Source organism: Triticum dicoccoides, chromosome 4B, assembly GCF_002162155.2.
Source record: "Triticum dicoccoides isolate Atlit2015 ecotype Zavitan chromosome 4B, WEW_v2.0, whole genome shotgun sequence".
Lineage (NCBI taxonomy): Eukaryota > Viridiplantae > Streptophyta > Magnoliopsida > Poales > Poaceae > Triticum > Triticum dicoccoides.
In genome coordinates this window covers 287,416,260-287,428,049 of record NC_041387.1, presented here as the reverse complement: position 1 = coordinate 287,428,049, position 11,790 = coordinate 287,416,260, and positions in this window count along the sequence as shown.

Below are 11,790 nucleotides of genomic sequence, written 5' to 3'. Positions count from 1 at the left end.
TTCATCCAGCCCTCCACGGAGTCCTGTTCATCCAACCTCCACTGGTTACTGTTCAACCAATGCTCCATGGGGTCCTGTTAACCAGCCCCTCCATGGGGTCCATAGCTGCAACTTCGCGTACTTCGTTTGTGTTCAACGACCAGACAAAGGCGTCACATAACCCCACCTTGATCAATAAAGCTTTCATCTTATATTCGGAATATCCAGATTGCAATATCAGTTTCTTGCTTGATCTTCATTTGCTCGCAGGAAACAGACCCTCGTGGTCAGGTTGATCGTGCTCCGGCGTGGTCAATAACCTCTCGTAGTTGGTTTAGCGATTGCTATGGCGCGACGTCCTCGCATGTACGTAGTCGGATCGTCAAAGTCGACTTCCACCAAAGCGATATCCATCATCTCATTGAAATACGGGACACCTTTGCCTCTATCAAGTGGTATCAGATTTCTAGGTTGCTCGGTGAGATTTTACAGTTTTTTGTAGTTTAGATCGAGTCTGTTCTTCATACCTACAGTCCATGAAAAAGCCAAAAAAAATTAGGGTTAGTTCATCATATCCGAACCAATCTGAGCCTTTGCATAATCTTTTTAGGGTTTTGCTTTGTTGAATTTGCGGTTGCATCGTCGTGTCTAGTTGCTGGTCTTAGCGTCTAGTCTTTTAGAGTTTCGAGTTCTGGTCATAAGTTGTCACGCCGCTACCGCACCATCATCATCGCCCCTGCCATCTACCACCACCGCTCCGAATCCGTATCCATATACCACCACCAATCCGTATCCATATACCACCACCGATCCATAACCATATACTACCACCGCTACCACCACCGCTGCCATATACCACAACCATATATCCACCACCAATCCGAGTTCCTTGCATATTAGGTTTGTTTTCGGGATCCATCTACTTTCCGATTCGTGTTTCCTTGCCTGAGTAGGTTTCGGAAAAAAACGCACTTGACAAAAAAAAATCGTTTAGGCCCAAAATTTTCCAAAAACGCACTTGACAAAAAAATCTGGTATCCTATTTTTAGGTGTTCCTAAGCCTATTGAGACAGTCGTCGTTATAGAAAGTTTTTTTGACCCTTTTCCAGTTTGTGGGTCCGGGCAGTCAAAAAAAATTGGTCGAAAAATTTTCATGCCTATCCTGTTATCTTGACTTGGGAAGAGTTTTGAGACACTCGCCATTATAGTGATTTTCGAAAAAATAGGAGCGCAAAAAACAGAGCACAACAAAAGGAGCGCAAAAAAAAGGAGTGAAAAAAATTCAGAGTGTGCTTCTCCCTTGTTTCCGTGCAGCATCGTAATTTTGTTAGTGTTCTAGGCTCGCGTCTCTAGCATAGTCTAGCCTAGGACCAGCACAGTACCGTCGTTGAGCGTTTATTCAACTTTGCATCTCTAAATTGATTATTGCTGACCCTTTTTGCTACCATATTATAAGCCTTCCCAGCTCCACATAAATCTACGTCGTGCGTTTGACTCTCCCTGATAATCGCTCTATCCAAGCTTTGAGAGTTTTGACTACAACGGTTGCCGATCACCACCTGCTGCTGGGTAAGAACTGGTAGGAATTTGAGATTTGCTTGACGGGTTTTGTATACACCACCACCACTTCTTAGTAGTCTATAGGATCATATTCTTGTGTGTTTCTATTTGCTGCTAACCATGGTAGGATCACAAGCCGATGAAACTGACTGGGAGAACCTAATGAACAAATAACTACATGACAAATTTCAGCAAATGATGAGTGGACAGGTGCAAGATGTGCTAAACAGATTTGATGAGGCCATGGAGAAGATAGATGGCATGGAGAAGACGTTTGAAGCAAAGCTCGATAACAAGTTTAATGAATTGCTCGCGTGTCTTCCACCACTACCACCCGCTACACCTAATGCACCTCTCCAACAACAACAACAACGACTACCTCCACATCGCGAAACAGCCCTCCGCCGAGCGAGCCGTGTCCCTCTTGCGTTTGGCCAAACTGTTGGTGCTGCTGTTGATACTTCTGTGGCTCCTGCTACTGATGCGGAGGAGGATGATTATGTGGGAGATTACGAGGATGAGGTTGATCAAAATCAGAACTACGTGCAACCACCTGCACCACAACCACTAGGTCGTCCACATGCAAATAATCACAATGGTAGGGCTCTCCCTCAGGTACGAGTTCATGACCATCTTCCTAAACTAAAATTGAATATTCCACCATTTGAGGGTAGATATGTTCCTGATATATATCTTACTTGGGAGTTAGAAACTGAACAACGATTTACATGTTTACAATATCCCGACGAGAGACGGGTTGCCGCTGCTGTTTGTGCTTTCACTAGTTTTGCATGTGTATGGTGGTCTGAACATTGTAGATTATATCCTACTCCAACTACTTGGGCTGCTTTGAAAACTGCTGTGCGAACTCATTGGGTTCCACCATATTATCAACGTGAATTGCTTCAAAAAATGCAGCGCTTAAGACAAGGGAAAAATTATGTAGAAGAATATTATCAGGAATTACAAACTGGCATGATTAAATGTGGTATTGTTGAGGAGAATGAAGCTATGCTTGCACGTTTTCTGGGTGGATTAAATAGAGAGATTCAGACCATTCTAGACTATAAGGAGTATACTAATATCACTCGTTTATTCCATCTTGCTTGTAAAGCTGAACGTGAAGTGCAGGATCGACACACATTGGCGCGAACTAACTTTTCTACAGGCTGACCTTCATCATGGACACCGCGTGCATCTTCTACTTCAACTGCACCAGCACCTCCATCAGGTGCCACCTCCAGCCGTGAAACAAGAAAATAGGCACAACCACCATTATCTGCCAAGAGCGCACCTGCCGGGCCTGCACAGAGTTCTTCTTCCATGGCATCAACAGGGCACACAAGTGATATTATTTGCCGTTGTTGTAAGGGAAGAGGTCATTATGCGAGAGAATGCAAATCTCAGCGTGTGATGATTGCTACCGAGGATGGTGGGTATGAGTCCGCTAGTGACTATGATGAGGAGACTTTGGCTCTTATTACACGTGAAGAACATGGTGGAGATGATTCTGATCGTGAGACGCAATACATGGCTCCTGAAGATGCTGACATGTATGAATGTTTAGTTGCTCAACGTGTTTTGAGTGTGCAGGTCACACAAGCTGAGCAAAATCAGAGGCACAATTTGTTCCATACCAAGGGAGTTGTGAAGGAATGTTCTGTGCGCGTCAAGACGGAGGGAGCTTCAACAACTTGGCTAGCATGGAGATGGTGGAGAAGCTTTCTCTCACCACAAGACCACATCCACATCCTTACTACATCCAATGGTTCAACAACAGCGGCAAGGTTAAGGTAACACGTACTGTTCATGTGCATTTTAGTATCTCTACATATGATGATTATGTTGATTGTGATGTGGTACATATGCAAGCATGTTCCTTATTACTTGGTATACCATGGCAATTCGATAAAAATTCTGTACACCATGGTAGAAACAATCAGTATACTCTTGTTCATAAGGATAAAAATATTACTTTGCTTCCTATGACTCCTGATTCTATTTTGAAAGATGATATTAATAGAGCTAATAAAGCAAAACAGGAGAAGAATAAGAGTGAAAATCAGATTGTGGCAAAAGAATTTGAGCAACAAATGAAGCCTAATAATAAACCATCTAGTGTTGCTTCTGAAATTAAATTGAAAAGTGCATGTTTATGTGCCACCGAATCTAATATTGGTGAGCTAGATTTCAGCAAATCTGTTTGCTATGCTTTTGTGTGCAAAGAGGCATTATTTTCATTCGAGGACGTGCCTTCCTCTTTGCCTCTTGCTGTCACTAACATTTTGCAGGAGTTCGCTGACGTCTTTCCACAAGACGTGCCAATGGGATTACCGCCTATTCGAGGGATTGAGCATCAGATTGACTTAATTCCCGGTGCTTCACTGCCAAATCGTGCGCCATACCGTACCAATCCAGAGGAGACGAAGGAGATTATGCGTCAAGTACCAGAGCTTCTCGACAAAGGTTATATACGCGAATCCCTTAGTCCTTGTGCTGTTCCTATTATTCTAGTGCCGAAAAAGGATGGTACATCACGTATGTGTGTTGATTGTAGAGGCATTAATAATATTACTATTCGTTATCATCATCCTATTCCTAGGCTAGATGATATGCTTGATGAATTGAGTGGCTCTACAATATTCTCCAAAGTTGATTTGAGTAGTGGATACCATCAAATTTGTCTAGAATTGGGAGATGAATGGAAAACATCATTTAAAACTAAGTTTGGATTATATGAGTGGTTAGTCATGCCTTTTGGGTTAACTAATGCACCTAGTACTTTCATGATATTAATGAACGAAGTTTTACGTGCTTTCATTGGACGATTTGTGGTAGTTTACTTTGATGACATATTGATTTATAGCAGATCTTTGGAAGAACATTTGGAACATTTATGTGTTGTTTTTATTGCTCTATGTGATGCACGTTTGTTTGGTAACCTTGGGAAGTGCACCTTTTGCCCCGACCAAGTATCTTTTCTTGGCCATGTTGTTACTCCACTGGGAATTGAAGTTGATAAAGCCAAGATTGACGCTATTGAGAGTTGGCCACAGCCCAAAACGGTCACACAAGTGAGGAGTTTTCTTGGCCTCGCTGGATTCTATAGGCGTTTTGTGAGAGATTTCAGCACCATTGCTGCACCTCTCAATGAGCTTACAAAGAAAGATGGGCCTTCTCTTTGGGGTACCGCATAGGAAGAAGCCTTCACGGTATTGAAAGATAAGTTGACACATGCTCCTTTACTCCAACTTCTTGATTTTAATAAGACTTTTGAGCTTGAATGAGATGCTAGTGGAATTGGATTAGGAGGTGTGTTATTACAAGATAGCAAACCTGTTGCATATTTTTCTGAAAAATTGAGTGGGCCTAGTCTGAATTATTCTACTTATGATAAAGAATTATAGCTCTTGTTCGGACTTTAGAAACATGGCAACATTATTTATGGCCCAAAGAATTTGTTATACATTCTGATCATGAATCTTTGAAACATATTGAAAGTTAAGCTAAACTGAATCGTAGACATGCTAAATGGGTTGAATTCATTGAGACTTTCCCTTATGTCATTAAACACAAGAAGGGTAAAGAAAATGTTATTGCTGATGCATTGTCTCGTCGCTATACTATGCTTTCACAACTTGACTTCAAAATATTTGGTTTGGAGACCATCAAAGATCAATATGTGCATGATGCTAATTTTAAAGATGTATTGCAGAATTGTAAAGAAGGGAGAACATGGAACAAGTTCGTCGTTAATGATGGATTTGTGTTCCGTGCTAACAAGCTATGCATTCCAGCTAGCTCTATTCGTCTTTTGTTGTTGCAGGAGGCGCATGGAGGGGGATTAATGGGACACTTTGGCGTGAAGAAGACAGAGGACGTACTTGCTACACATTTCTTTTGTCCAAAGATGAGACGGGATGTTGAGCGTTTTATTGCTCCCTGCACTAGATGTCAAAAAGCTAAGTCATGACTCAATCATCATGGTTTATATATGCCTTTGCCTGTACCTAGTGTTCCTTGGGAGGATATATCTATGGACTTTGTTTTAGGTTTACCTCGAACAAAGAAGGGGAGGGGTAGCATATTTGTTGTCGTGGATAGATTCTCGAAAACGGCACACTTTATACCATGTCATAAAAGCGATGATGTCGTTAATGTTGTTGATTTGTTCTTTCGTGAAATTATTCACTTGCATGGTGTGCCCAATACTATTGTTTCAGATCGTGATACTAAATTTCTTAGCCACTTTTGGAGATGTTTATGGGCTAAATTGGGGACTAAACTGCTTTTTAGTACTACTTGTCACCCCCAAACTGATGAACAAACTGAAGTAGTCAATAGAACATTGTCTACTATGCTTAGGGCTGTTTTGAAGAATAATAAGAAAATGTGGGAAGTATGCTTGCCTCATATTGAATTTGCTTATAATCGTTCATTGCATTCTACTACTAAGATGTGCCCTTTTGAAATTGTGTACGGTTTCCTACCTCGTGCACCTATTGATTTGTTGCCTCTTCCATCTTCGGAGAAGGTTAATTTTGATGCTAAACAACGTGCTGAATTGATTTTAAAAATGCATGAGTTAACTTAGGAAAACATTGAGCGTATGAATGCTAAATATAAATTGCTGGAGATAAGGTTAGAAAACATCTTGTGTTTGCACCTGGAGATCTTGTTTGGTTACATTTGCGTAAGGATAGATTTCCTAATTTGCGCAAATCAAAGCTAATGCCATGTGCTCATGGTCCCTTTAAGGTGTTGGAGAAAATAAATGATAATGCATATAAACTTGAGCTGCCTGTAGATTTTGGGGTTAGTCCCACTTTTAACATTGCAGATTTGAAGCCTTATTTGGGTGAGGAAGATGAGCTTCCGTCGAGGACGACTTCATTTCAAGAAGGGGAGGATGATGAGGACATCAATACCATTGTTACACCCATAGATCCTACTACTACATATACTGGACCAATTACTAGAGCTCGCGCGCGCCAATTAAATTATCAGGTACTTCCGTTTCTTGGTAATGATTCTAATGTTCATGAGAATATGATGCTGCCTAAATTGGATACATTTGTTTTGCTTACAAATGAAGGGCCTAGCTTGGAGAAGGATGAACATTGGAGCAAGAACAAGCATGGAGATGATGGCATGCGCAAGGGGAACAAGAACGGAGTTACAAGTGATGATTTAAGGACTTTGAAGCCACCATAATGAGTGCATGAAGCCTTGGACGAAATATACAAGATGCCACTTCATAAATTTCGTCTAGAGGCTATTCTAGGTGCTGTGTCACCTTATTATTGGGCCAGGCCCATGTAATTTCGAAATACATAAGTATAGGCTATTTTTAGAGTCTGTATGTGTGGGGAAACAAGAGATAGGGTTAGTTTCGGAGCCCTCTACCAAGGGCCACGAAATTCACCCCCTCTTCCTCCATATATACAGCCCTTAGGGCACCGTTTAGACTTTGAGTTTTGTTTAGATTAAAAGTTCGCCATAGCTGCAACTTCGCATACTTCATTTGTGTTCAACGACCAGACAAAGGCGTCACAGAACCCCACCTTGATCAATAAAGCTTTCATCTTATATTCGCAATATCCAGATTGCAATCTCAGTTTCTTGCTTGTTCTTCATTTGCTCGCAGTGTCGTGGATCTAAGTCTGACAGTAGAGTGGGGGGTAGGTATGGAGAGGCAAGGTCCTAGCTATGGAGAGGTTGTAAGCACAAGAGATGTACGAGTTCAGGCCCTTCTCGAAGGAAGTAAAAGCCCTACGTCTCGGAGCCCGGAGGCGGTCGAGTGGATTATGTGTATATGGATTACAGGGTGCCGAACCCTTCTGCCCGTGGAGGGGGGTGGCTTATATAGAGTGCGCCAGGACCCCAGCCAACCCACGTAATGAAGGGTTTAAGGTACATTAAGTCCGGGGCGTTACTGGTAACGCCCCACATAAAGTGTCTTTACTATCATAAAGTCTACTTAATTACAGACCGTTGCAGTGCAGAGTGCCTCTTGACCTTCTGGTGGTTGAGTGAGTCTTCGTGGTCGAGTCCTTCAAGTCAGTCGAGTGAGTCCCTCGTAGGTCGACTGGAAGGTGATCTCTTCTAAGGGTGTCCTTGGGCAGGATACTTAGATCAGGTCTGTGACCCTACCCTAGGTACATGACTCCATCATTAGCCCCCGAATGGATTGAGGCTCAAGTGATGAAGGAGTTGATGTTGTTTCCGATTAGCCTTCGCATACTGGTCGTGCGTTGTTTTGAAAAAAAATCTCTTTGTTGATAGTGAGCAACTTTTCTTCAGTCGACTCGGTCCATTCTTTTCCTTCGTCGAGTGATCTTTTGGACTTCGCCGATTTCCAAGCGACGGATCACAGGAAATCCCGCGTTTGGCAGACCGATCTGCCGTTCGCGGATTCCGCGGGTTGCGAAATTTGGGGAAGCGCGCGAAGCGGGGCGGACCGCGGTGTTCGGACGGGACAGGGCATAGACGCCTCGATCCCCGCGCCGCTTTTTTCGCCACGTATCGCGTCCGCGTAACTGTTCAGGATATGATTAGATCGACCGGGCCCACCTGTCATCCACTCGGAAGGGATCTTATAAATGCGCCTGGCGAGGGTTTTTTGAACAGTGCCTCAGCATTCTCCCTCTGTTCCCTTCGTCTCCGCCCAACGCGCTCGCTCTCGCCTCCGCACAACTTCTCCTCGCGCGTCCCGCCGGCAGCCATGGTCAAGGAGAAGACGGCGGCGTTGGAACGCGCGAAGAAGGCGTCGGCGACGGAGAAGGCGAAGGGGCTGAAGGCGTCATATCCAGCCTCTTCAGTTCCGGAGCCATTGCATGTGGTTGTACTGCAGGACTGAGGATGTGACTCGGGTCAATCCAGAAGCAGTCGACGATGCCACTCTGGAAAGGTGGATGGCCGCTGTTACTGGGAACAAGGATAACCCTCGCGGAGCCAGAAGGATTCCTCCACTCGACTGCCACAGTGATCCAAACAAGGTATGTCTGCTCCACTTCCCATTGTATTCTCGTCACATTTATTTCTGTTTTCTCTGCCGATCGGTCGACTGATCTTTGTCTTGATGTCTATCAGGCCCTCACTGAGCTGTACTCAATGCCCAATGGAGCACAGGCTCCGACCGAGGAGGGAGAAGCGAGCGGGGGCGAGAGCCAGGAGGAGGAGTGGGACTCGGACGCCGCTGAGGATGATGATGATGATGACGACGATGATGATGATGACGATGAGGACGAGGAAGAGGAGGAGGAGGAGGAGGTCGCACCACCGCGCTCGGAAAGGCGGTCGAAACTTGTCCATGACCCTGCGACTGAACGTGGCAAGGGGGTTGCGACTGTTACACAGTCGACCAAGCGCCCTCGGACCACCTCTCCGGCGCCGACTGAAAAGGCGTCGAAGCAGCCCAGGGCGGCCCCGTCAAAGCCGACCAAGCTCCTGCCGAAGATGAAGGTGTCCATCCCCACCATATCAGGGTAATCATGCTGCTTGAGTCTTCTTGTTTTGTGCGAACATTATCTCTGGTTGGCGCTGGAGTTAGTCGACTGAATCTTTGGAGTTGCAGTGCTGCTACTTCTGAGACCTCAGCCCGGGCTGACGACCATGAGATGGAGGACGCAGCAACCTCAAAACCTGGTACTATACTCTTAACACCGTTTCTAGTCGACTGACTCATGATCTCTAATTCTGATTCTTTTCTGTAGCTCCATCCAATGTTGTTATCACTCTCCCTGATGATGATGAAGATGAGGAACCGTTGAAGCCCAGAAGGAGTAGGAAAGCGTCTGCCGGCAGGGTGTCCCAGGATGTGACGGTGCCTGAGACTCTGGTCGCGGAGGAGGAGAACACCACTCGACACACTGTGTCCTTCGCAGATCCACTAACGAGTGCTCTACAGCCCTCCCTCTTCACGACGCACCACGTCCCAGAGGACCAAGCTGGCGCCGCAAAGGAGGCGATACGCCAGGCAGGGATCATGATGGAGCAGTTGAAGACCATCCGGGATGCGAGCCAGGCAGCTTACGACGCCAGTTCCGCCCTTCAAAGCAATGTTCAGGTCAGTCGACCACCGCTTGTTTTCTTTCCAGAATTTATAGTAATCACCCACTGGGTGTGTCGATTTAAACTCCGTGATAGCGGGGGCACGCTGAGTGCACCCGCTGGGTGTAGTCCCCAAGGCTAAGGTCGACTGCTGGCAGTCGGCCTTAGGCTTTATAAGTTCAGTCTTTCCGTCATTCGACTATGGCGACTGGATTTCGCAAACCGGTGGGGGCACGCTGAGTGCATCCACTGGGTGTAGTCCCCAAGGCTAAGGTCGACTGCTGGCAGTCGGCCTTAGGCTTTATAAGTTCAGTCTTTCCGTCATTCGACTATGGCGACTGGATTTCGCAAACCGGTGGGGGCACGCTGAGTGCACCCACTGGGTGTAGTCCCCGAGACTGTGGTCGACTGCTTGCAGTCGATTACAGTCTTAAAGAATACATCTTGTTTTTTTTTGAGGTCGACTGGTCGACTCTGTCTTCAACAGGATTAGTGGGGGCACGCTGAGTGCACCCACTGGGTGTAGTCCCCGAGACTACGGTCGAATGCTTGTATTCGGCTGTAGTCTTAGAAACGCATGATTTTTCCTGTTCCACTCGGAAGTGAATTATCTTTGACATTTAGTCGATTGATTCTTCCCAGAGATCCTGTGACCTTGCGGCTCACTACACTGAGCTGGAAAACAAGCACATTCAGCTCGAGCTGGATTTGAAGCTGGCTCAGGAGAATCTGACGAAGGCAAAGGAGGAGACCAAAGGTATGTTTGGTGAGACCTCGACGACTGCTTTTTCCCTTTATTTGTTTCAAAATCTGATCTTGCTGTAACTTGCAGGTAAGGTGAAGGAGGCCCAACAGAAAAAAGACCTTGAACTAGCTGAGAGGATTAAGCTTGCTGACGAGAAGTTAGCTTCAGTCACCAAGCTTGAACAAGAAAATACCAATCTGAAAGCTGCTCTTGGGAAGAAAAATGATCTGGAGGCCTTCCTGAATGGTCTTGCCAAGAAGCTGTTCCTTATGCTTGAAGGTAAACCTTTACGCTAAACAATCATTTTCAACTGTGATTTTTCCATTCGACCATTGCCTTGACTCGGTGATCGCCCTTGCAGAATTTTGTCAAGACTTTGAAGAAGAGACTAGCCGGCTGGAACCAAACCTTGACCCTGTCAATTCTCCGGTGAATGACGAAGTTGCCATGAATGTTTTCCGACTGGAGTCCCGTGTTGCAGCTGTCGTGGACTATCTTGCAAGGCTGAAGGTCGCCACATCTCGCATCGACTCAATGCTCTGGCCCAGGGAGACACTCCAGAACGACCTCAAGTCGCTGATGGCTCGCTTGAACACGGTCCCTGGTCGAGTGCAGGAGTGGAAAAAGTCCTCGGCTCGGTGCGGTGCAGATGTTGCTCTGTGTCTGGCCCGAGTCCACTGCAAAGATGCGCGAGAAGACAAGCTGGCGGCCCTCCGGGTGGCCAACACAAAGAAACACGACTTCAGGTCCTTTATGGAAACTTTCATTGCTGCTGCCACTCGGATCGCAGACGGAATTGATCTTGATGAGTTTGTTGCACCTTCCAGCCCTCCACAGGAGGAGTAAAAAACTTCTTTTAAGCTCGACGCTTTAAATTTGCCTCGGTATGCCGAGTGGAGTTGTAACCGATAAACCTTAACAGGCTTAGCGCCTGAGCACTTTCGGTTCCTTTAGGTATCGCTCCGAACTTGAATTTGATGTTTGAATATGATTGCTTTTGGCTTGAAATGTCTTTTGCAGGTTCAAAGCAAGACGCTCACTGCAGTCGACTTATTCCTTAATCCACTTAGGGGAGCGCTGGGCTTCAGTTAAGCCCCCGAGTGAGAGATTTGCTCTTCACTCGGTAGGGTTTTTATATCTTAGGCGAGCACTGGGCTGCAGCTAAGTCCCCGAGTGAGAGGTTTGCTCTTCACTCGATAGGATTTTTATATCTTAGGAGAGCACTGGGCTGCGGCTAAGCCCCCGAGTGAGAGGTTTGCTCTTCACTCGGTAGGATTTTTATATCTTAGGCGAGCACTGGGCTGCAGCTAAGCCCCCGAGTGAGAGGTTTGCTCTTCACTCGGTAGGATTTTTTATATCTTAGGCGAGCACTTGGACTGCAGCTAAGCCCCCGAGTGAGAGGTTTGCTCTTCACTCGGTAGGATTTTTATATCTTAGGCGAGCACTGGGCTGCA